General features: G+C 43.1%; 1 long non-coding RNA gene across 2 annotated transcripts in view; it reads left to right on the top strand.

Moving 5' to 3' along the window:
- LOC131086415 (uncharacterized) overlaps positions 1 to 25809 on the top strand; it is a 77678-nt gene extending 51869 nt beyond the window's left edge. Inside the window, exons 3-6 of one of the 2 annotated variants that reach the window (XR_009114749.1) lie at positions 14240 to 14412; positions 16823 to 17019; positions 19060 to 19347; positions 20069 to 25809. This is a non-coding gene — a long non-coding RNA (uncharacterized LOC131086415). The remainder of the gene's footprint in view (positions 1 to 14239; positions 14413 to 16822; positions 17020 to 19059; positions 19348 to 20068) is intronic. The other variant, XR_009114750.1, reaches the window with a different exon arrangement.
- Positions 25810 to 26679: the final 870 nt, after the last annotated feature.

Here is a 26679-nt window from a genome sequence, read left to right on the forward strand (position 1 = left end):
CCAGAGGTGACACAAGCTGATGGGTGTGAGCTCTCCTTTTTTTTCTAAGAGGAAAGCAGGACCTTAAAATGGGTCAGAAACAATATGTATCGTATTATCACAGTGTCCCAGAGCCCTTGGCTCCCTGGGGCCTCCCAGCTGCGGGGCAGCATGGCTGTGCTTTTTCTGCAGTCAGCCTCAGCCCCAAGAGCTTGGTGCAGCACACAAATTGGTGTTTTGTGCGAGGATTCATTTCTGGTCACCTTTTCCTCCTTTGCCCAACTCCCATGGTCCCACAGGTGCTGTGGAATTCATTATCTGACCCAGATTTTCCTTGGGTTTCCTACACAACTTCCAAGTCCAGACATTCAAAACTTTGGCCTTAACTGATCTGCCTTTTTCTGAACCCTTCAGTGAAATGCAATTAGCACATATTTACCTAGCTGAGAGGCACATTGTAGGGCCTAATGAATGGCCTCAGAGTACCGGGTGTGCTGTTAAAGCCTAGAAGAGCCTGATAAGGAGGTGAGCTTTACTTAATTAAGTTAACCTTCAGATTAATCGAGCTGTGTGTTAAAAAAAAAGCAAAGTGAGAGCACACAGCTCCTGCAGGTACTGTAGTCTTGTTTCTGGGGCTGCCCTCATTAGAGCGAGCCAAACACAGTGTCTGTCAGAGGGTATGTACATTGCTGGAGTGCACGCTGATCCTCCCTGCTTATTTATGCTTTACAAAGTGTAAATTTCAGAAATAAATTGTTGATCTACTCTGCATGCAGCGAAACTTTGCCCAAGGCTGGACGGGTGATTTTTTTTTTCTGTGTGTCTACTTGCTCCTTTGGATGAAGCCCACATGCTGCTATTTCAGTTCCTAACCAAGCAATTATCCAGCTACATGTATATGCAGCAAGCACACCGAGCACAGGTGCTTCCCTGGTGACTTCAAGGAAACTCAGGTGTCTCTTTCACTGCTTTTATTGCATTGACCTTTTGTACATTATCATGTAATTCTTCTTCTTTAGTGATTTATGGCTATAAAGGTGTATTCTTTTAAAGCCCTCTCTCCTCTCTTGGCAGATTGCAATTATTTTTCTTTTTTTTTTAAATTTTATTTTTAATGACTAATTACCTAGGGGCTTTGTGAATAGGCTGTTGGTTTTAGTGCCTCACTGCAGGGCCCCTTCCCGCTCAAGTGTAAAAGACAGAGAGGTCACAATAGCAATGCTCAGCATAATTTCCCCCCTCCTCCATTGGAAAACTGTCACCCACCTCTTTAGCTCTTGATGTGAAAAAAGGAAGAAAGAAGCAATATGTGGGAGAATCTCTGTGGTGTGTTGTCTGGCAGTCTGACATGCTAATGTTTCTTTTGCTGGGAAACAGCTGAAAAAGGAAAGGGCTTGCTGACTGTCTTCTCTTGCCATCCACAGTCAAGGAGAAGAAGATGCTGAGTGGGAAACCAGAGCTGGTACAGGCAGGAAGCCATGCAGAGGCAGCCATAAATCCCCTGTCGATGTGCAGATGAAACTCAGTCAGCAGAATGTTCTCAGATGCTGGATACAGGCCTAGGTGGAAGAAGACAGAAGATAAGCAGTGTCACCCAGTGGAGCTGGAGCAGAGGGAAAGGGAGCCCTCAGCGATGGGGGATGTGATGGAGAGCCCCACAGGGCCTCAACACAAGCCCATGAGAGCTCCTGAACAGGGGACTGTACCAACAAGGGCCTCTGCCGAATCTCTGCCAACGGTGTCTGATGGAAAATCTTTCTAACTGAGTAGTGCTATCTCTTGGAGGGGGGTATTTTGTCTTCCTGGGGTGAAAAAGGTGAACAGAGCCAGCATGACTCTAGAGAGTGGTGCTTGGTGTCATCAGCAGCTGCTTCACATCTAGTGGAGTCTTAACTGTGTAAACTTTTGAGTAATCAATAGTTTAAATGTAGTTGAACATAGTTGGCAAAAATTATTGCTTTGGCTTTTTTCTTGGGAAAAAGTAGAATTCTAAGGAGTAATGAAGACTTGTTTGAGAGTTGATGTGAGTATCTGTGGCTTTGGGTGATCTATCAAATCTCAGAAAATATTCAGTATTGTATAAAGTAAAATGGAAAAGTGGATGGTTTACCTTTAACAGAAAGATCTGTAGTCTAATCTAGCATAGGACTAATTTATAATAAAAATGCATTCCTTAATGAATTTAAAGATGATGTCTTCCAGCCCATACTCATCATGATTGTCAGATATGTTTTAGGAGACAGAACACCTGTAAGCAAGGAAGCAAACTGAAGACATATTGTATTTGTTGCTTTTGATCATGTCAGCTTGTAGGAAGAGTCCTCAGAAAGAGATCTAATAGAAATATTTACAACGGTGCAAATGACAATGCCACCCATGGGCTTTGGCTCAGGAAAATGTGATATCCAGGGAAATCACTTTTTCTTACTGGAGAAGAAAAAAAATGCATTAAAAAGTGTCATTTAATGCATGTCATAGTTATAGAAAGGTGTTTTTTATATGGGGAACTACTGATGTATTCCCTTACAGACAATATACATCACTGTAAGCCACCCTGCCTGTTTTATTTTGTGAATCTGTCTATACAGATACCTCCTATTCTAATTTAATTCTAAGAAACTGAACTTCCATGAAGGGATTTGTTATGTGTGTGATGATTTCAGACTTTACAAGTAAGCCACAGTGATTTTAAAAGATGATATAAACTTTCAAATACATCAAGTGTCTCACTGGATGAAAGATTAGGATGAGCTTGATTTTATCTGGATTATCTTTAAATGACCAAATTAGTTTTCACATTGTCTAAAGGAATGCAGAGATCTGAGTTTGTCTTTGTGAATCTGAAGGCTGGGGCTGACCCTCACTTGGTGTGTGAATGGGAAACTGGATTTTTTTGGCTTTGGACAGAGCCCACATTTCTCTAAGATAGATGCTCTTTGTCCATTTGGAAACTTTTCCCAGACACAGTTTGAGGACTTTTATGGTTTGTCAGTAGTTTCTGAGTTCTAACCAAAGCTTGCCAGGGAGGCAGCACTGTACCTTGTAGTGTTTCACAGGTGGGGTATGGATCTGTGTCTTGGCTTTTGCTACCAACACAGATGTGTGCCTAGGCAGCAGTGAGCCCCAGCACAACTCTGCTTGGAAACTGTCTCCTGATGCCACGATAGCTGGGGGCTGGACCCAGTTTCCCACTGCCTCTTCAAATCTGTGGATGCCTGAGAATGCCTGCATGGGACCTATCCATGCTCCCCACAAAAAAAGAAACCATCAGTTCCCATTTCTAGTCAAGATTAAATGACAGCATCACATGCAACTACAAAAGGAAAGTATCCAGGAGGGAGTATGTGATCTGTCCTCCCACGTCAATTCTCTGCTGCTAGATCAAAGCTATCAGGAACTTAGAGAGGCAGGTCCAGGGAAAACCTAATCCCCCCCTCGTTAGTGCTTGCTGTTCAGTGGTAAGGTTTGTGATAGCTGATGTTTTCCCCAGTGCCCCAGTTCTTTGAGTCACACAGCTTGGTGAGAATTGTTTTCTTAAATGTTAATTTCTAGAAAAAAAGTCCTGAAGACATGAGCAAAGTTCTCTTTCCTCAATGAGAATTGAAAAGAAAAAGGGCCAAACTTGTTTTTTTAAGCAGCACATTTTAAGTTTTTCTATGATCCAGCTTGTGGGGTTTTTTATGTGTAGCTGTGACAACACTGCCTTACAATTATGCAGCACAGTATAAGGATGCTTCCTACTGCCATCAATACCTCTTTGCTTTGCTAATTCTTTCTGCTTCTCCATTTCCTTCTTCCTGGGGTTACTCCAGCCCCCATCTCCCCTCTTTATTGCCCTTCTCAGACTTTCCTCCCTCCCCACCACCTCCCTGTGCTCCTTCTGGTCATGCAAGCCCCCAGTGAGCATTGGAAAGGTTTTAGTCCCTTGGTTTCGTTCTCATCCCTTCCATCAGTGGCACTTTTCCACCCCAGGCTCCTGGTGGCTTTAAGGGACACAGTCACTCAGAGCTTGCTGCCTCCTTCTACACCTGGCAGAGGACAATTTTGGTGCTGAAGTCCATAGGGCTCCCCAGCACTGCTGTAGCAGCTGAGGTTTGCCACCATAGGAGGTGTGCAGCTGCAGCAAGAGGTACCAGAGGGTCACAACTCCCAGGATTGATCTTGTCAAGGTGAAGGCACCTCATGTGTCCTTCCTTAGCAAAGAGAAAGATACAAGAGAAAGAGATGATGGTGGTGGTTGTATAAAAGATACAGAAATGGGGAGGGAGAAGAAGATTGGATTTCAGACTAATGTTTTAGTGGTTTGCAATTTAGGCTTTGTTTTTATCCAGTTGAAGTTTAGTGTGTGGGGCTGTGATTACTGTCTGTGGAAGGCATGCAAGGGAGGCAGGTGCACAAGGAAACTTCTGTCTGTGGTGTCCTCTGTCCCTGGTCTCCCCTGACACTCACTGGAAAAAGCTAAGCTCCTCTGCAGGGCAATTCAAAGCAGAAAATTAACTCCATGCTCTCCTTTTTCTGTCCAAGGCCAAAGTTCCCTTTTCTGAATAATGCCTTCCGTGCTTTTCTTAACACATTGATTTGTTGAATTAAATGGGACTCAGTGTGTGAGTTGACCTGGACAACCATTAGCAAACACACATAAAAGCTACACCTGCAAGGAACAATTGCAGGGAAGGCTGTCATGCAGCTCCACAGGCTGCTCTGGCTCAGAGCAGAGGAGAATTGGCAGCAAAGAATGATGGCTTTATTTGTACACTAGTTTCAGGTGTAAACAACAACTGCTTCATGTAAACCCTTCTGTTCATAAAGCTTCTCGCTTGACAATGGAGCCATTTAGCAATCACTAAACCCTGTTGAAGTGCAGATGCTCATTTTTTATTCTGAAAAGATATATATATGTGTTTCTTTTTGATAACTTAGTGTTGCTACCAGCATCTATCACCTCTTGATATCTGCTTGAAATAACTCTTCTGACCCATTTCTCTCCCCTGCTATATACGTTCTCAGTCCTGCTGAATTTTTGTGTGACTAAGGGCTGTGTTGGCTTGTAGCACTGCACTAACTGTGAGTCAAGTGTGGAAAGGTGCCCATACTCAGCAAGTGACAATCACATGTGTCACCAGGTACAGCTGTACAGGAAAAGGAGCTCTCTGTGTGGCTGCTGCAGGAGAGTGTCTGATGGTAGACAGGTGTGAGTCTCAGAGGTTGCTGAGACAAGGTGCTGATCATCTTCAGTTCCCAGGAACTGCTTTTCCTGGTGAGGCCAGGAGGATTCGTTCCCAATGGAGGCTTTGCCCCTTGCAGTACCCTGCCCCTTCCCCTCAAATCTCTTTTATGTAACTCATTTAAATGCTCACTGGGTGTACAAGTCCTGCAGGACTTAATGGTGCTATTATGGTTGGCAGGAGTTTGCATTTCCTTGATGCATGCAAAAAGTGCCACCTCCACCAAGGCCCCTTAAGGTGATCCTATCTCCAGCTGATTTAGAGTACTTATGACCTTTATATATCAAAAATACAGCTTACCTCCTGAGCAACTTCCATAAGTATCCAGGACTCACCGAGATAAATTCCAATGGGCAGCATGAAGCCTTGGAAGCACAGATGCAGAGTTGCTTGCAAATCTAGCTCAGGGCAAAACATAAGAAGCCCAGAAAGAAGGTGCCCAAGCTCTGCAGAGGTATGCCCATGCTTGCAGACATTTCCAAATGATAACAAAACCAGGCATGGGCTACATGAATGACTGTGGAATGAGAATGAGAGCAACTTGGCTGAGTGTGGGGACCTCTGCATTCAACTACCAATTCACAGAGCTGAGTTCGGTCCACTTTGGAGAAGGATCTGAACCCACCTCCCGAGCAAGACATGTCACCCCTCAGCCTATTTGAGAATTTCCAGCTCACACTGATTGACACCATCTTCCTTTGAGCACATGAGGAAAATCTTGCCAGAGCATTTCTAGTTTTCCAGAGAGTGAGATGGTTATCTAATTGGAATCTATTTCCAGCTGTCCCAGAGAAGCAGAGGGAGGGTCTGGGCTCATTTAGCTCTAAGCAGCAGGATTTTGAGGAACCTTCCCCATGGCACCTTACTCTCCCCTGAGTCAGAGGTCTAACCCAGAGCTTTGCTTTCTGGCACACTGGTCCTTCATGTAGGAGTTGGACTCAATGGTCCTTGTGAGTCCCTTCCAACTCAGAATATTCTGTCTCCCATGTCTGTGTGTTATCAGCGGCCGTGGAGTGGAGGCCTGTCCAGACAGTGATGCCCGAGACTCATTCAGAAAACCCTCACAGTGAGAGCCCATTACCAGCCTTCTCCCCCTCCTGCCATTTGCTATTACCAGGCTGCTGTTGTCCCTGCAGCAAAATCAGCATGATGGACCTGAGCATTTCTCAGGCCAGGGTGGCTTCTTGTAAACTGTAGTGTTTAAGCTTTGGTGTAAGCACCAATGTGTGTGAGGAGTGGGTGCCCCATACCCTTGTGTTGGTTCCGTGAAGGTGAAGGTAACCACCAGCTGGGGTTGGATGAGGGGAGATACCATCTTACAAGAACACAAACTAAGTGAATTGGAGGTAAAGCCCTGCATATCTCTCAGATTTAAGCTTAAAGCTCTTTACAGGCTCCTGAGAAACAAATTTCATGGTGCTGTTGGCAGGTTTTATAGCTAAGTGATTAATCCTTGGTCTGTTAATAAGGCAGCTAATGCACGATGTTTTCCTCAGTCATATAATGTGGCATCAGCCATGTAAAATGTCTCCAGCCCAGAATGGCAGGGTCTTGTCTGCACCTCTGGGCATGACACACACACAGCAGGACATCTGTGAAGACAGAGAGGTGCAAAGCCTTCAGGGATCACAGAAATTCTTGCTGATTTTGTTTGGCATGGGGTGCATTCAGGAGCGATCTGCCTGGGGCGGCAGCACAGTCTGTATAACTCTGTCTGAAAGCCATGGCCTGAACTGTGGTCTCTGAGCCTTCCCTAAATCTGCACTTGGGCTGGGCTCTGCTTCCCTTGGCACAAACAAGGGAGCTCAACAGGCTGCACCATTTCCCTAAGGACCCAAAAAAAGTGAATGCTGGAAATGCTCTTTTTTGAAATATTAGTAGTTGACAGCTCCTGCCAAGCATTAGCAGGCTAGTAAAATCTCTCTACATAAATTGTGTTGTAATTAGTGTGATTTGTTTAATGTCACCTTGTCTGGCTGTCTGAGAAACTGTCTCAAAATATGAAAACACTGCGCTTCTCAGTTGAGAGAGTGGACTCTGACTTCACTAAGACATTTTTATTTCTCGCCATTTTTTACCATGGCCTTTTCCAATCACTCAAACTGAGAGCCTAAGCTAAGTTAGGTAAGAGTTCCCAGATGAGGAAAATAAGGCGGAGTAACAACAAGCATAAAATTTTCTTGATAAAAGTAATGCAACAATAATTAATGGATGTTGTATTTCATTGGCAGGACAACACAGCAAAAATCATTCTGATAGCCCAAAAATCATTCTGATAACCCCACCTCTCTATTTCTTCCCCTTGTCTGGGTGCAAACAAGGGGAAGAAATAGAGAGGTGAGAGGAGAAAGTAATTTGCTTGCTGTAAAGGTGTGTTAGGGTCTGACCTTTCTCCCCAATGTCCCTCAGCTCCTGTGCTGGTCTCACTGAGCTGCACACCCGGGTCTGAAGGGCCAACATGAGTGAATAATGGCAACTTTTCCACCAGGTGGCAACAAGAAGAGTAATAGGAAAGCAGTTGAGGGGCACTGGAAAGTCTAGAGAGGAACTGGGTAGCAGCACTGTGGCTTCCCGATGGACTCCAATACATTAGGAAAGGTCCCAGTTTGGATCTGGTCCTATGCATCAGAGCCCAGAAAAAGCTCATGCCAGACACAACAGGAGGAGTAACCACCAGGTCTTAGCCTTGGTTGATGAAACCTGATAAACTAACTCTTATCTTCCCCATCCCATGAGCATCGCCACCAATCTGAGGAACAGAAAGGAAAAAGAAAAAAAGACTGGGGAGCCTTTTCAAGCATGAGAAGTATCTTGGGATGAGAAAGGTGCAGAAGGAGCATTGGATGCCCAGCTTAGCAACAGCATTTTTCAGCTTTAATCTTTCTTCCAAATGTTTTGCTTTTATTCCAGCTAATTGAACGAATGTCTTAAAATTCACAACACAAACTGAATTTGATTAAATCTAGCTTGGTTCATGTGATAAAGCACTGCAGTTAGAATGCAGCTAGAAAAATACATTATGCTAGGACAAATAAGTATGGTTAACTTCAATAAGAGCTGAGGTAAATTGCTTTTTGCGTGAGATGTGCAATTTTACCTTAGTACAGCTTTAATCAAAGCAAAAATATAGGAGAAGGGGAAAAAACCAAACCCTTACAATGTAATGTTTTGTCTACCAGCTACTCAGTAACATTTTAGTTTAAGTTGCTAAATAAAGCCCAGGCTACACATTATCTGTCCCCAGTTAGTATGTAAACAATTAAGGCAATATCTGGCTATGGAATAATTTATAACAGATAAAATAAAACCCAGAAATGTGTATGAAAATTTTCCATCAGAAGCTTGTCTGCCACCAAAAATTTTACTGAAAGGGGAAGAATGAAAATAAATACAGGTATTTAAATGGAGTTCGCAATTCACACTTATGTGAGTATTTTCACAGCCTCATGAAAAAGATTGTAAATTAAGCATAGCAAATAAATTGGATAAAAAATACCAACCTTGCATTTGTGGGAAGGAATGTTGCTGTTTTCTCCTCAGTAGTCCACAGCTGATATTATGTTATCCATTATTATTGTGTGGATATTTTGTGGATATAATGCAGGTGCTTCAAATTCCCACTTAGAGTTCATTGCAGCCTGCCTTCCCTCTAGGGAGGACCTGCCCTTTTTCCAGGGGACTGACACTGGTGTGCTGCTGCTGTTCCCTGCTTTGCCAGGATGGATGCCTGCTTGTGGCAGAGCAGGATCACCTGCTCCCCCTTTCTCACAGGGCCATGGCTGGAGCTGTACCTCCAGTTAGGACGCAGCAGGAAGCTGGGGTGGCACGGTCCACATGCTGGGAAAAACCTTAATCTTTTATTCCACCTGGAACTACAGCCCCTGTGGCCAGGATGGGAGGACACTGACAAGCAGCTTCCAAAAATGCCTCAAAAGGGTTTTGCTCTCTCATATTTCTGCATCCCACAGGAATACACTGCCTAGCATGCAGTACACATGGGAGACACGCTGTCCAAGGGGACACCTGATTATATTAAAAGTGCATGACACACCAGTGACAGCCTGCTCTGTTCACTGCAAGGCTCCTTTGGCTCACACACCCTCTCTTTGCAGGTTTCCCCTCAGCTTGCCAGCTGGGCAGCCAGTGTAACAGTAGAGCAGGAAACAGCACTGGAGGGTAGGAGTCATCAAAGCTTGTGCTGGTGAATCATCAAGCTGCAGGCTTCTGAGACAAAAAAAAAAAAAAAAAAAAAAAAAAAAAAAAAAAAAAAAAAAAAAAAAAAAATACAATCCACCTACACATCTGTCTGCCATGGAGAAAATGTAGGTAAGTTTTCTGCCAGTTCATGGTCTGTGTTGTGCTGCCCATAAGCTTCATGACTGCATAGGGAGAACTGAACCCACTGCAAACCTGAGCCTGAGCAGTGGCTGTGCAAGGATGACAGGGGCCTGCTGCCTTTATCATGGTTGTCAGAGTAACTCCTTGGCTCCCCATCCTGTAATCCAACTGAGGGAGGTCATGGAAGTTGGGTTTAAGCCACCAATTCAGAAGGGATCTGCAGGGACGATGATTTAGCAACCTGGAGAGCCACCAGGAATGCCTCAAGAGAACTAGTAAGGCAGTTCTCACCACCCTGTCAGCTGAGACTAAAGAATAGACTAAAGCAAATGTGTACAGCCTTGATTATTATCAAACGTTTGGTAGAGGCAAGATAAGGGTTCATTAGATAGCAGGCAATCTGGGCAGTCTAGCACTAAGGGCCACATAAACTTGTTTATCAGAGACAGAAAGAATTTGTTGTCTTACCATTCAACATGCTTTTTTTTACTGAGTATCCCACCAAAAACCATCTTCATTTGAATTTTATGTGAGGATCTTAGCTTCTGGGAGGCAAGAAGAAGGAGGGACATGACACCCTCAAGTGTCTGCAAGTACAGAAGTGTTTTGCAGAGAAACTAATTCTGGGATGATGGAAAGGTGCTGTGTGCCCTCAGGCATCCTTTGCACTCAGTGCAGAGCTCAAGGGAGACTGTGCATGGCAGCCTAACTTTGACCCTGAGGTGTAAGGCTGCTTTGGCTGTGGGGCAGGGGAGCAGAGAAGAGAGGCAGGCACTTCCTTTCAGGGGCATTTCATAGCAGGCAGGTCACAGTCCTGTGTTGGGACACTTGGCCAGGCAGAAATTCCAGCTTGGGAATCAGGCATTCTCCTGGTCAGATAGAGGACATGAAAGTGTGAACAAGCTGGTTCCTCTCAGTGCACAGAGAGGTCCTCATGAGCTAAATTATACCTGGGTTTGCATCCTTGCCAACAGACTACTGAATCTCCTTTATGGCCGGCCCTGGAAAGAAAAGGGGGAGGAAAAGTGACCAATCAGCCCCTTTGCAGAGGTCAGTGAACAGTTGCAGTTGCCTTTTACTGTCTTACAAAGCTGTGGGAACCCTGGAAGCCAAACCCACTCCAGGGGTAGCCTGAGATGGGAGCATAGCCCATCTGAGAAGGTGTGGGAACACCAAAGGGAAATACAGATGATTTCTGCTTTGGAAGAGGCTCTCTCCCTCCTTTGAGATGGTCCTAGTGCCTCTTTGTATGGCCATGTGCTTCCTGATTTCACAGGGAGCCCTGGATTTGTTCTCAGGAGGAAAATGGCTTGGTAAAGGCTGAGAGACAACTTCATTTTCCTGCCTTCTCCTCTTCCCTGTGTCCTCATTCCTGGCACATTGCAGAGCACAGCCCCTGTATCCTCATGCCAGAAGCCCAGTATGGAGGGGATACAGCAGCTGTGGGAAAAGCAGGGTTTTCTGCTGCTCCCAGGACAGGCTGAACACTTCTGACTGATTTTGGTTCCCTGGGCATGGCCTCTGCTACCCTGGCCATGCCTTATCCTGAGGTAGAAATGCCTCCCATGCCAAGGGAGGTGTTTTCACACAGGGACTTGGACTCATGCTGTAACAACCCACCTTGCTTCTCCTATATTTGCAGACTGTCTAAAGGAGTGAAGCACGTGCATCTGACTCCAGCTGAAATTCACCAAATATCGCTTCTTCAGAAAATGTATCTTTGCAACTACAGGATAAATTTTAATCCACCACATCCAATGACCCATGTGCTGTTCATGTTAGGAGTTCTTGAGGACAGACATGAGTGTTCCCTTCTGTGTAGCACCTCCTCTTTATCCTCAGCTGCCTTCTTTCAACAAAGGATCTACCATCTCCATCTCTTGGGTATCCACCAAACTTTTCTGCTCCATGTTTTCAGCCATGATTTATTCACATCCCTCTTATTAGACCCAGAGAGAATTTTTTTTCTCTTTTCAGCCCCTCAGTTTTATTAGTGCACAAATGTGTTGGCTGCGCCAACAGAGGCCTGCACGTGATGGGATTTAACTGGGAGCATTCATCCAGCCAGATCAGAATCTGCCTCCTCTTGACGGCACACATATCACTGCCTCAAAATTCAGTATTTCATGTAATTTTGATTCTGACAGTAAAGGCTGAACTGAAATCTCATCTGGGCTTGTTAGTGATATATTGACTTAAAATACCCTGCTTTAAAGAAGGCTAGGAAAGCAAAGCAAGAAAAACTCAAATCTTCCACTGAAAGCCAGGCCTTTCAAGGGAGAATGAGCAGTTTGTGTAATAGAAGCATTTCCAGTCCAAGGGAGACAGATACTGTGTATTTCAACAAAGCCAAAATATTTCTGGTTTATGTAGTCTTAATAGTTCATGTTTTAGTAAGTGTAGCTCGTGCCACAGTCTGAAGCCACATTGGTAAAAAACAATCACTCTCCTCTTGCTGTCTATTACCAGGTCCTTGCTGCAGCCTCCAAACAGTTTAAGCTATGCTGGCTGTAAAAGAACTTAGAAAATTTTCCCAGTGCAGGCAAGCTTGAAGAGGGCAGTTTATTGCAATTCATGTAAGTGAAAAATACATGACATTAAGTTGCTTCCCAGAGGCATTGCTAAATGAATAATGGATAAACAATGTCAGTGACCCCCCTGTCACTGAGGCACAAAACTGAGGCACAAAAAAAAGAACAGCTGTGGCTGAAGGCTTCATTCAGCCTGGTGGGAAACTTCCCAATAGAAGGAGTCCCAAACAGAGAGGTGTCTGGCACTGCTTTATATGGAGATTGCTTTCCCCATGACCACTCATTTCGCTATAAATTTCTTCTGCTCTGCAGATTTGCAGACTACAAATATGTAATAGGGAAGGAATATAAACTCTGTCTTTGTGGTATCGCTGGCTCACATATTGCAGCTCAGCAGTCATGGACAGCATCCAGCATTAACACTCAAAGGGACCTGCGATATTCATGACTTCTCCAGCCTCACAAGAGCAAGAAAGGCTGGCAGAGAGTGATTGAAGCACAGCTGAATGAAATGCATAGAATAAAGAGGGCAAAAATAAAATAGTTTTAGAGTCTGAATTTCTAGAGAAATGAGATCTATGCAATGCAACTTGTCTGGGCAAGGATGTATGTATGGTGGGTTGCTCTTTCCACAAATCCCACACCATAGTTTGGTTCTGCTCAGCTGCTGCCAATGACTTTTAAGAGGAGAATGTCAGCAGTCTTGGAGGCAATTCAGTCGGTCCATCATGGATGGAAACAGATGCTTATGCCTAATAAGCTTATGCTAACAAATTCACCATCATTAGGCATCAGACTACAAAAAGAGGGTAAAGGTTTTTGAAGCTGCACTCACCTATTCCATAGCCTACAAATCTTCCCCTCCGTGGCTTAAACTGGCTGAAAAATATCTCTGTGTGTGTTACAAATTTGCCAGCTTCTCCAGGAAAAAGAATTTTTATATACAGGACATCTGGGAAGATGTGACCACTGTCACAGAGTCTTATTCTTCTGCCGCCTTCTGATTTCTCTGAAACCATCTGCAGATGCAGTTGCTCCTCTGTGGGGGCAAGGCTGCCATCACCCAGCCCAGGCTTTGCTGAGGGCACAGTGTGTGCTGCTGCTTGTGATTTACACCAGTGAACTATGGAGGGGGTCCTTGAATTTATAGTGTCTGTTCAGGGTTCTGGGTAAGCAGAGAAAGTGAACATCACTGTATCTATAAGTTTGGCAATGAGCATTGGGAAGGTTTTCCAAGCTGTGTTCTGCCACACAATGAATGATTTTTTTTTTTCCCCCACAAACATAACTAGCAAAATTTGGTTTGGGGAGGAGGGAGAAGTTCAGTAATATATAGTCAGACATTGTTTTGCAAGATCAACCATTTTATACATATCCAAATGAACTGTTTCCATTAAGAAGATCCCCAAATATACTGATTTCCACAGTAGGTAAAGAAGTCCTAATAATGAATGCAATGACATCAAAGACAGCCCATTACCTGTGTTTATAATTAATGTGATCTTGGTGTAGCAGTGATGAATGGGTATTTACTGCTTTTTATTGCAAACAATAGTAGTACCCAGGTTTTTGCACCCACTTTCTTAATGGAAGAGAGGGAAAATTGCAAAACAGTGGCTAATATCAAATGCCTCCATCCAGAGAAAGCTGTGAACATACTGTCTGATGTTCAGAGGTGAAAAAGCACCAACAGTTTCCATTTCATCACTTTTAAAATCAGATCACTTGTTCAGGCGCTGCTGTGATTGATAATGCCAGTGTTTGCTTCAGGAATGTTCAGGCTCACACCTCTGTGAAGAATATCCAGGACTAGGAAAAAGGTTTTGGCCTACACTGCATCTGAATGAAGTGGAGCTCACACTGTGGCACTGATTATTTCAGGTCTGTGGAATTGAAGAAAGCTCTCTCTCGCCACACGCAGTATCAGCTTTCACTCAAAACCCTCCCAAACAGTAAAAACTTTTGACTTGATTGCAGCTGCTAAAGCAGGATTAAATGTGTAACCAGTGTATGAACTGAGATCCCTTTGCCTCTAAAGAGAGCCTCAAGCAATGATTCAAAACTACATGAACTTTCAACTTCAGTTCACTCAGGGCCGTGGGGTCTTCAGCTGTAAGCTGTGTTTTTCCAAGCTTTTTTTCTTCTTTGTCTTTTCCTTTGCTACAGGGTTCATTATTTTTCAGAGGATGGGTCTTTCTGCCCTGCAGGGATCTATCTATCACTGCTGACTCTCTGCATCTTCTCCACATGGAAGAAGTAATTGGATTGTATTTTCTGCACATGACCAAGACAGCAGGGAAACCCACAGCTGTAAGCCAGAGAACCAAGCTGTCTAGAGAGTAAGTAACTGATGCCTAAGAAATGAAATGTCTGGGTCTAACCACGAGATCTTTCCTTTTTTTTCCATGGAGGAGCTGAGACATGCTGAACTGCATTCACCAGACTGCTCAGGAAGGTGAGCTCTTCAAGGTGCAGTGGAAAACATGAACACCCAAATAATCCCTTCAAAAATGCTGTCCAGGGGCATTAAATCATGCGACTACACAAAACAATAAGTATGCTGTGGGATGCTAATTGTACGGGACATTTCATAAAGTTACAGTTCAATTATTGCAAAATCCAGTGGCTTTTTTACACTGCCAGGGCCTCCATATGCTACCACATGCCTGATGTATATGACTATGCAGGAGCATAGTCATATACATCAGGCATGCAACACCTCAGCCCAGACAAATAGGCAAAAAAGTGATCTTATTTTATATATTTCCAGATTATGTTGCATTTTTTATTACTATAAGGCTGCAAAATGCTATGTTGTAGCCTTAAACATTGTGCTCTTTCTTTTTTTTATCTAAGAACACCAAAATCCTGACATTATTATATTTGGGGAAAATGATGGTATTGCCAAGGCTTTATGCTGTTAGTCTTTAAGAGTTTAGTAGATGTATTACTTTCCTTCAAATGAATGCCTGCTTGTCATTGTCAGCCTTCTACTGTTCGTCCCCTCCCCACCTCCTTAGATCCAAGCCTAAAAAAAGAATCTCTTTGGAGCTTGATGTGTTGCTTGTAGCTATGTTAGAGGAACTGTACTATTCTGGGAACACTCAGGCTCCTCCAAACAGCTCTTCCAGCAGAAACACCATGCAGGGTTTTCAGCTCAGCCTTAAGGACTTTCACTGGTCTCCTATCAAGCCTCACCTGCCAAATCCCAAGTGCCACAGGGAAGGAACTGCACTACACCAAAATGTCACCCCAAACTTGTGCTTATCATCATCTTCTTCATCACCATCTTCATCATCATCGTCATCATTGTTATCGTCATCATCATCATCATCATCATCAGGGTTCCCATGCAGGCTGATTTGTGCATTTCTCTCCAAGAAATATTTTATCAACCTTGACTGGAATAAAAGCAGTGACACAGGAGGAACACTGTCTGCTATTATTTTCCACTTATAAAGAACAAAAATCTGCATGATGAGCCAAATTCTCCTATTGCAAATGTTATTTGTTACATGAAGTAGCTAAAACAGCAGAAAGAAACCATTCCTGGAATTTATGAGGAAAAAAAATTTCTTTAGAGCAGCAAAACACCACAATTGTCCCACTCAGCATATTAACACCCACAGTAGTGATGGCAGTTGCAAAAATGTGGGGGAGTATATGATTAAATCAGTATTTCTTAAATAGTTTTGGAGTGTGCAAGCTGATATTTTGGAACAATAACGGAGAACGTACAGTCTTCTGAGCTGTCAGAGTTTCTGAGGGGGCAGATTCAAAGGTCTTGCGTCACTTAATGCCTCCCAGTCTCCAGATTAATGGAAAAGGGGCAACAGGACAGGATGTTGTACTTGCAAACTGGATGAATTATGATTTGTTTTCTTTTTCCTTTTTTTTTTTTTTTTTTTTTTTAAGAAAAAAACATAATTTAAATGCTGCTGTTGTCATGGAATACTAAAATTACACAGTGCCATAAACAGATTTCTTATGAATAATAAGAGCTGGTGCATATACGCATGCAGGTATTTGTGTTATAATTTAAAACATAACATCACCACAAGCTAAACAGGTTTAGGAAACTTCTGTGAGAGAAATTCTTTACCTCAGGAAGAGGATCCATGATAATGAAAATCAATGTGGCAGACAGAAATAGCATTTAAACCTTTACCAGCAAGATATGACACATCAAACGAGTTAAATTGATCTTCCAGCCTTCTGTCCCAAATATTGCTGCAGCAAGATGAGCCTCCCTTTCTTTGTGCTGACAGCTACACAATGTTCCTGTCCCCATCAGTGCACATTGCATGCTGTCATTGCCACCACCCTCTCTCCATCTCCAGGCATCTGAGCTACAGTTAAAGATTTGGATTAACAGGAGCAGGGTTTTGCATGGGCAGCGATGCTGTGAAATCAATGAAACCCAAGAAATGTGGACCCTGAGCTTGTGAGCAGCCACAGACACTGGAATATCAGTAAGCAGCATGACTGAGGCTAAACTTGGTATCATAACAAAGCGTGGGTCTAAATAAAAGCTGCCTTAAACTCCCTGGAGGTTTGCTGCTTCTACATGAGGACTTGTCAGAGACTAGCTCTCCTACAGAAACAGCCATACCAAATATAGTGTGCTGGAGTAAATGCAAGAGGCAGCACTGAAAGAACACTAAAATTGTTTTACTTTCTTGCTCTCTTTCTTTTCTTTTTTTTTCATGGATGTTGTATCTTACGGCATTTGTGTATTTGCCTCTCTAGCTCTGTGATTCCCTCAGTTATTGATACAACACAGCCATTTTCAGGAGCTCCAGGTCTTTCTAAAGGCCATGTTTTGCATTGAGAGACTCCATCGTGTCCCGGACCCAGAGAAGGTGGGTGAGCAAGTTGCTCTCTCAGAAGTCTGTCAGCTTCCAGGAGACGCCAATTATGTCACCTTGTCTGATGGTGTGCTGCTGGTGAGTTGCATAGTTAGCTTTGATTTAGCTGTGTATTTACAGGCAGCAAGGTGCAGCTAGGACAGGAAGCAGCCAGACACAATAATACAACATGACCCACTTTACCACAATGGTGTCTTTTTATAGAATGGTAGAATGGCTTGGGTTGGGAGACACCTTAAAGACTATCCAATTCCAACACCCAGGGACATCATCTGGTTCCATGTAAGGGACACCTTCCAACAGACCATTTTCTGGCAACTTCCCTGCTGCCCCTTCCCTCCTGCTCTGTTCAGGATGGCATGTGTTCCTCAAGCAGCTGCTGGGACCTGCAGGAAATCTGCAAGCATGTCAAGCTGCAGGACCTGTGAAGACAGCAAAGCAGTGACCTTACCTGGAAGCGTAGGTACACCAAAGCTGAAGGCAAAGCTCTCCTGGTTCAAAGAATCTTGGATTAGCACCTGTGGGTTTCAAAGCACAGCAGGCAGTAACATTTATGGGAAGTTTCATTCTTTGGGCCTTTTCTTTCCACACAGTCTTCCTCCTCTGCATCTTCTTTTTAGTTTTTTTTTTAGTTTGGAGTTGCTCAAACTTCAGCACACAAAGCAGAATGTAGTGAGCCCCTTGTATGTCAGTACAAAACCCCTGCTAGAAATGGTTTTGATTGAAGCCAGGCCAGCTCTCACCTGCCCCAGTCCCACACCCTTTCAGTGCCCCTGAGGAGCGACCTTGCTGGAAAACTCTGCAAGCCACTGAGTCTGGCGCAGCACCGTGGCAAGCCAGAATAAAGCACAGCCACATTCCTAAATTCCCCTCTGGGCTGTGAGAGGGATAAGATGTCCCAGCAGTTCTGTGTCTGTACAGAGTACATTTGCACACTGCAAAGTGTGGGTCTTGCTTGCCATGGGGAGGGACAGAAACCGAGCGATGTCTTCCCTAATGACCCCTGCTGTAACACACCCCTGTGGGTGCCAGAGCGAGGTCAGCCTAAATAAAAGCAAGGCTTTGGACTGCTACAAAACAGGAGATGTCCTAGGAGAGGGTACATGCCTCTGAATGAGGGATGAGCCATCTATGGCCACCCGCGCGGCAGAGATCACCTGACGCATCAAACATCGTCAGCAATCTCATATATAAGCCCACGCCTTTATGTTTTAAAGTTAAAGTAATATTCTGAATAATAGGAGTACACTCATTCTTGGAAAGAGTAGAACACGTACGATCTTTTCTATTTCAGTGTTAGGAAAAAAAAGGGGACAAAGCACCGGGAATTATTGTTTCTTAGCTGAACTCTTGTAGACTGAGTTTTGGTCCTGAGTGGGGTGGTTTTGTGTGACACAGTGGTAAATTTCTGAACAAAGAACTTCACGATACGGAGACAATGCTTGTAAGAAGCTTTTAACTCTAGGTATGCTGGCGGTCATTTTGAAAACTTCTGATATCTTTTCTTTTCTTCTCACAGCAGTGCTTGCAAATGGATTGAAATCTTCCATGGGGATTTCTGTTACAAAGTGTGTAAAAATTTAAGTGCTTTGTAATCTCTGTGGGAAGAGATAGTATCAGGTAGGGTAGGTAATTTGAATTACTTAGGACAATGATGCTTTTGAAAGCCTTACTTCACTCTTGTGAAAACTAGTTGGTAGCAAAATTACATTCCAAAAGCTTCTCTGCATACTCCCCTAATGAACTTCTGATTTACGTGCAGTTTGTAGATATGACTTCTTTCTCCTAATGTCATTTTCTTCCTTTTATTCAAGGCAGCTTTCTGGTTTAGGGGGAAATATTATGTAGCGTGTATAGCCGCTGTGGAGGAATTATTGCAAATACCTCATTTGTAATCCTTTTGTTCTCCCACTCTGAAACCCCACGTCTCACTTCTCCATGGAGGAGAGGATATTGTGTTTGACTTATTACAAAGCCTAAAGCATTCTTAGGATTAACTGCAGCTAATCACTGAAAATATGCCTTCTCATTTTGGAACTGTTGTGGCTCTTCAACATGGGAAAAGTGCTTCCTACTTAAAAATCTATTTTTCCTTTAATTTTTGTTTCCCTCCCAAAGGATGGGCCTGGGCCTCACCAGCATGCCTAATAATGTCATCAGGACTAAGGATATGAGGAGGATGAGGTGTCCTATACCCAGCAGTGAAACATGCCAGTACAAAGATAAAAACCAAAAGTGGCTGGACCTCAGACAAAGGAGGAGAAGGGAAGTTGTTGAGGTCCCCACACAGATGTCTGACTACAAGTCCACCAAGGTGCATTGAAACTGTGTCACAGCTCAGCCTCTTCTCCCCAGTGCCTGTGGAGGCAGCTTCCAGCATGACACATCCCATCTTTGACTCACCAGGTAAGGCTGAGATACCAGTATGAAAATTGGGCAAATATTGACTTCTTTTTACACACAGAAACTTTCTTGTACCTATGAAGCAATATATTTATGTAATGTTTCCAGCTTACACATGACTATGGGCTGGAATGAATAGTTTTCTAAAGGATAATTCTGAAGAAAGTGATGTCAGATACTGTCAGTGCTGGAGTTTAGAAAACTGATGGCTAATCTAGTGTTTTCCAATAAGCCACCCTGATTTACAGCCTGGAATAAAAGTTGTCTCCAAAAGTAAGTAAAATAAACTTGTACTTCAAGTCATAAAAAAGCTTCATGAGAGGTTGGGATAGGAAAAATATCCCTTTCTGTTACTTTATAACTGTGGAATGTGTGAAACTGCTTGCATCTTTCTCTGAAGGGTCTAGTCTGGGCACTTTTAGATACTAGGTAAGTAATTTTAAAAATGTATAGATTCTCCAACTTCTTTCAATGGAAATATAAGTTTTCAAGGATGTTTTACACTGGTCAATTGCTATGTAGAGACCAAGAACTTCATTTCCTCAATCACATTTCATGATTGCATTAGAAGGAGTACACAGATGCCTAGGGACCAATGAACCACACGAGGAAAACCATGAGACAACTTAGACCAGGAATCAGATTCTGTCTGACAGTTTTCTAACACCTGATGTGTTTAAATCAATGCTTGATTTATGCTTTTTTTTTTTTTTTTTAATTGCAGAAGACATGCTTCAATTCAGCTAGAAAATAGGAACTTAAGGAAAGAGCTTGAAAGTCTGTGGCAAGCCTATAAGGACTGATGTACAACACAATTGTAAAGTTTAATTCTAGACTGAAAATCAATGAATATACAAAGATTCATATTTCTAAGAAAACAAAGACATAAATCTACAGCCATTTTGACAAATGATGTGCAGATTTCTCCTGGGGAACATGCAAAGAAGGCCCACACCTACGGAAAGGCTGTCCCAAGATTATGTCACCTACATGTATCATGAAGGAATTTTCTTCTTGGCTGCTCAGAGGAGGATTTTTAACATTTGCCTTTCATTTACTCCACAACATTTCATTTCTGAGTAACTTGTACTCCTTCACACCATTTTAATTTGATGGCATGTACAAGTAATGCAGAGACTTTTCGTTCCTAAGGGAAATTAAGAAAATAATTCATTCTTTCGCTCAGTAACTCAACTGAATTCAATTTGGGTTCATTCTTTTAGGAAAGGTGTTTACCTAGTTCTGTCAATTAAAATATGGAAGGAAAATGTCAATAATACTGACCATATTGTCATCACAATTCTTAGTTCTTTCATGCCATGCTTCCTCCACAGAGCCTTTAATTTCGCAGAGGGAAAAGCTAACATAAAGACTTAGAAGGCATAAGTCACACCTGTAATTTCTGCATGTTACTAAATACTAACATATACTAGGTGCATGGAACAAAACTTCAGGAAACCAGTTTTCACATTGATTTGGTTTTTTGAGCTCATTTGTAAGGTTTTAATTTTAATTTTTTTTGTTACGTTTACTTTGATATATATTTGCCAGATGAATTGCATGCACAGAAAAAGGTGTAACAAAAGGGCAGAAGTATCAGCTGCATTATGTGCTCCTAAGAGACAGAGAAAGAACATTATTTGGAAATTTCTGTGGCACAGGGCCGTGCTGGCAGCTGCTGGTCTCATTCCTATCCCTTACATGGGATTGTTAACACAAGGACGCATGTGGGAATGACTGAGGACTGGAGAGGCCATGACCAAAGTGAATATTGATTCTCTTTTTCCTTGGTGTGGCTGCCTATGTAGAAAACATCAATCAGTAGGGCAGCCTGAGAGAAGGCTGAATGAATTAATGGAGGAGAGAACCCTCTCAGAGCTACTGGACACACAGAAAATCAGCCTGGCTTGGGGTGTGTCTGGGCTGCAAGTGCTTTGCAGTAGCGAGGAGAGGCTGCTTGCGATTCTCCGGTCTCACGCTCCTCGTCCCAGCATCAGCTCTAGGGCGTTAGCATTAGCTGTTCTTATTTCATTATGCTTTTATTTACTGTTGGCAGGAGAGGAGGGCTGGAAGCTGCCCAGAGTGCTGGCTGCAGCCACTGAGAGACCTCTCTTTCCCCAGGGCTGGCTGCAGCACAGAATTGATGGGCGCTGAGTAAATGTGTTTCATATCCAGAGCAAATTTTCCTGAGTGCCTAAGTGGCTTGAAACTGCAGGTTCTGTTGGCCAAGATCAAGTAACTTGCTTGGGAGATTGCTTCCAGTTAGTTTTCTCTCTTTTTGTCCTCTCTCTGTGTTTGTGCATTTTCAATTATGTAGAAATGTATCATATAGCTCCACTTTGTTTTATTTAAGCAGGCAAAGAATGGTGAGCTTCAAAACTGCAGGATACCTTGAAATCTTTTAACTTCAAACATTCTGTCTCTGATAGGAAAACACGTATTTCCTTTTTAATTCTCAATCATGTTAACTGGTACTGGTGACTTTGTACCCACAAGCACAGAACACTAGATGGATAGACTGCAGCAAAACAAGTTACATGTTGTATTTAGAAACAAGTACCTTTAAAAAATTTACCTGTCTGCCAAGACTTGGAAAAACAAGAAAGCAAGTTCAGCTCAGTACACTGAGCAGTTCCTCACTGCCTGACTCTCCTCATGGCTTCTGGGAATGCCTGGCATGTCAGGTAACACACGCTGAGCAAGAGCCAAAAAGCCCTTTGTTGCTTGTAAAAATGAAACAAGCACCTTGTTGGAAAACAGCTCTTTTCAGAGGCATTACAGCTGTGGATGATGCTGTAGCCACTCTTCTCATCCATCAGGCAGAGTGCCTACCAGGGACCAGCTTTCAGCAGTGGCAGTAGGTAAGGTGTATAACAAGGATAGGTCCAGTTGTCCTGTGCCAGAGCATCCTACCTTTCTTTATACCTCCATTGCACAAACAACACACACTAACAGCAAACATTTGCATGAAACAAGCAGTGATGAAATATATGAAATATACCTATTTAATTGTTCACCGTCCGCTAAGTCAGGAGAGCTCCACCCTGCACTGTTTTGACCTCCAGTTCTTTCCTGACTCATCTGCAGCTCTGCTGTTTCATGGTGGGAGATCTTTCAGTTCTGGCTTTGCCCTGCCTGTAGCATCTGGTGCTGTTCTCTCCTAGTGTGACTGCTCCTGGCTGCCCTTTTCTGAGGAAAAGAGATGATTTTTTGAGGCTGTGGTGATCTGGTATGGCAGGTGCTGTACAGTCTCAGATAGGAGGTCTTGACTAGCAGAATTTCCTGTCTGTTCAAGAGCTCCCAAGCTGAATGCCTTTGCAACCTCCTCCTGGGCTTGTGGGTGGCATCAGGTGCTGGGGCTCTTTCACACTGCAGAGCTTGTAACATCTGGCTGATGCCATGGGTTATAACAATAAATGACACCACACACAACAAACATCTCCAGGGCTTTCTCCAACTTCAGTCTCTAATCTCTCAGGCTTCCTGTGCCCTGTATCTGTCTATAATGCTTTCAAAATGACAATCCTAGTGATTTTGACATGAAGAATTCATGTGAAGCTGGTGCAGAGGCTGGTAAGAGGCTGCCCTGACCCTCTGGGCCTGGGAGTGTCACATTCTCTCTGTGTATGAACCGAAAGTGGAGAGGGTACAGAAGGGTCAGACAGACATCCCTATGACCCTGCTTTCCTCTATGTCATGGGACTTTTGTGCACAATTGGCAATTACAGATGTAGCCCTGAGACTCACACCAAGCTTCTGACCTGTTGTCACACACTATTTTATGCAGCATGTCATATCCAACATGACTGTAATGTCTTCTGTCTTACTCACATCCAGCTCTGTCTCCTGCTTTTTTTAACTTCTCTCCCAGGAATTTCTCTTAGGCAGACTTTTCTTCCATTATTCAGACTCAAATCACTTTTCACCACTGTTTTGTTCCACATCAAAGCCTGTAGCCTCACCCCCTTTGCACTTAGGGCTCCCAAAAGCCTGGAAAGCTTCTGAGGAAGCTGGTCTCTGTGGAGCTGGGGCAATGAGCTGGGGTGGCTGTACACGTTCCTGTTATTGAAAGCAAACAGACCTGTCCGCGCTTTTCATTCCCTCCCCCCAGGGATTTGGCTGGACTATCGCCCTGCCAGTTCACTGTTTTCCCTGTCTGACAGTGTTTGCTGTAGGCAGTCAGGCTTGGCCAGAGGATATGCTCCATGGCTCTGCTCAGGCAAGCCTGTCTCCCACATGTTCAGTGTATGTTGTGTGAAGAATGTCAGACCTCTGCTGGAGCTACTGGGTGGCTCCCTAAGAGAGATGCTGGGAGTCAGCACAGGCACATCCTGCAGTGCCCACTGTGGGCTGTAGTGATGCCAGAGCCTCCCTTCTGGGCTGTGAAGGTTTTGCAAACAGCCCTTCTGTGTGGCTCTCTGTGCAGCACATCTGGCTTGCTGTATTCCAGAGACATTGCTGGGCAGTACCCTTGCCTCACCTGAGAGCTTTGGAGGCCCAGTGACATGTGTTACACTTGTCTGAGAGCTCAGCAGAGACCTCTTTGTGATGCTGGCTGATCTCTCCAGGGCTGGATCTGCTTCTCTCAATAATTTCGCTTGCACTCTGGAATCCCATAAGCAGCTCTTGTTTTAATCAGGGGCTCCATAATGTCTCCAAAGAAATATGTAGTGTCAGAGATCTTACATCTGAAACATAAGGCTCAATTGCCTCATATTTTTATTTTTGGTTTTGAGCACAATTACTGAGTCCCTCTACAGTCTTACTGTGTCCAGGTCAGGTCTTCAAATAACTTTCTTGATGGTTCAATTGCTCCAAGTATTATTTTGAAAATAATAAGTGACTCTCTCAAGCCACTGCTTGTCCTTTTTGTTCAGTGAGACAGTGAAAAGTTTTACTTCCATGTTTTCTCACTCTTTCATGGCCAGCTACACGTATCAATTCCCTGCTCATGTAAACACTTCAAACTGGTCTTTTGAGCTCTCAGTGGCTCAAGTCCCTTCTGGCAGTTCATCTGCTCCATTCCCAGAGTGTCTTTCTGTGTTTACTGCACTGGCTGATGACATAAACTCTGTCCCACCTCTCAGAAAGGGACAGTTTATCTCCAGCTGCAGCTCATCCCTTTGGAACAGCACTGCTACTGATGTTAATAAGAGAGAAATCCTGTTTGAGTCTGTAGCAAACATCCCTCAGGTAGCTGCAGCAAATGAGGAAATATTTAAAGGTGAGCTATGTCCTAATATCATCTGTTGGAAAGGACTTTATGTTTCATATATTTCATGTTATTGCTCTGAAAGACTAAACGCAGGAGCACATTTCCAATTGAAATGCTTGTGGAAATTAAATCCATGTTTAAATGAATTTGAAACTTTTAATGCAAAATTGAGCACTTAGAAATTTTGCATCAACTCCAACTTAATTAAAATTAATAAGGTTTCAGAGAGTTTTAGTTGGGATAGATGAGGAAAGAATTTGGCCTTAAATGTGTAATTAAAATACAATTACATTGGAAGGAAGTAATTACTGAGGTTGTACCTCAAAAGCATACCTAATGGGCTACCAGGAGAAAAGGTTTATGTGTTTGGTTCACCAGCTATATAAGATATAAAAGGATGTAGTCACTGAAAGAGAGAGATATTAACAAGATCATTTAGGTAGATAGTAGCAGCTCTTTTATGGTCAAATCATTCTGGCTAAGTTTAGGAAGGGGACCACTTCATCTTAGTTTGGGGTGCGCAAGTGCCTCCATAAGTTTTCCTTCTGATGCATTTAATTGTTTCCCAGCCCTCTCATGGGGCTGTGAGAGAAGGAAGTGTTGTTCAACCAGTGTCAAACATCTCTGGATGAGGAAAAACTTAGTGCTGAAAGACCTCAGCTGTCTGATTTTAGGAACTATTTGACAAAGGACTTCTCAAAGTGGAGGACCTAATCTGACCCTGGTTGAAACCATGGAAGGAATGTGGAATCTCTTGGTCCCTGCACCAGTCTGTATGAAGCCCTGAGCATAGAACCAGAACTGTGGTGTCAGTTTTCGATAAACCTAAACTTGGTGGTTTTTTTACATATTGCCCTGGCACACCTATGAAAAATGGTTTAATAAATATGACATTCCACAACAAGCACAAAACAGACAGCTTTGGGAGTTAGAGTTGAAATGTGAGCATTAAAAGTGAAGCCACTTTGTACTCTGTGGAGACAGAACAATCCATCATGTGTTTGATTTATTTTGTTTTGTTTGGCTTTTTTTTTTTTTTTTTTTTTTTTGTGGGGGTAATGTGATAGATTTTGGTTTTGGAGTCAGTGGTGAGGTTTCTGTTGGCTATACTGAAGTTTGGATTAGGTTCACAGAAATAAATGAATTCTATTTTATCATAAGCTAGATAGATAGTCAAAGATGCAAGGTTCACAGGCCCATTTGGACCAGCTCCTTTCCAAGGGTTCAGAGTCATGGATTGCATCGAATGGCCTGGAGATGATTTGATTGTAAGTTCTTGATTTATACTTGTTTCTTCACATAACTTTCTGAGGTGTTAAAATGTGATTTTTACAAGTTCAGTGTGTTTTGTAGAAGAATTGTGGGAGGGGAAATATGTGGTGTCCCCTGTGGTACAGTATCAAACACAGTGTAAGTAGCCTGATGTTTTAATCAACAGATACATGCCCTTGGCAAAGAAGTGATTTTAGCACTTAGTGAAATGCACTCTGCTGAACTGTTGACATTCAGTTCACAGTCAAACTTTTATTGGTGAAGAGAAACACACCCTTTGTATTGAAGATTTAGCTCAGTAAAATAAAATCTGGTGACAGAAATTTCTCTCCACCCTTACATTCCCTGCAGCAATGCTTGTTACATGGATAAGAAACATGTAGAGCTTGACTTAGCCTTTTTTACACCCAAACCAGATGTCTTCAGTAATAGTCAACCAGGATATTTTTCAACTTTTTTTTATTTTTATTTTAATTATTTCTATTTTTAATGCAATATTGAAGATGTGGGACTGTCAGTGTTGTGGCACTTCATCACCTAAAATTGTTTCCACGTTAGAGCTCCCAAAGAAGCCTGAGAAGGGGTGTTTGATATATGACATTATCAGCACTTGTCAACAGTGCAGGACTGAGTGAACTCAGCCTTCTGTGGCTGTAATAGCACAAGCACTTCCTTCCCTTAAATAGTTTCTTTCTCTTCCCCCAGGTCTTGTAGCAGCTCACACCTGAAAAAGCAGCCTTTATATCTTCCTCAAGCTAATTAAATTCAGATTCAAGCAGAGGAGCAATATTGCTAAGTGTCCTTTTGTTAACTTGTTGGTCTCTGAAGATTCTCACATTTCAACCTAA

This window comes from Melospiza georgiana, chromosome 1, assembly GCF_028018845.1.
Source record: "Melospiza georgiana isolate bMelGeo1 chromosome 1, bMelGeo1.pri, whole genome shotgun sequence".
NCBI classification, from domain to species: domain Eukaryota; kingdom Metazoa; phylum Chordata; class Aves; order Passeriformes; family Passerellidae; genus Melospiza; species Melospiza georgiana.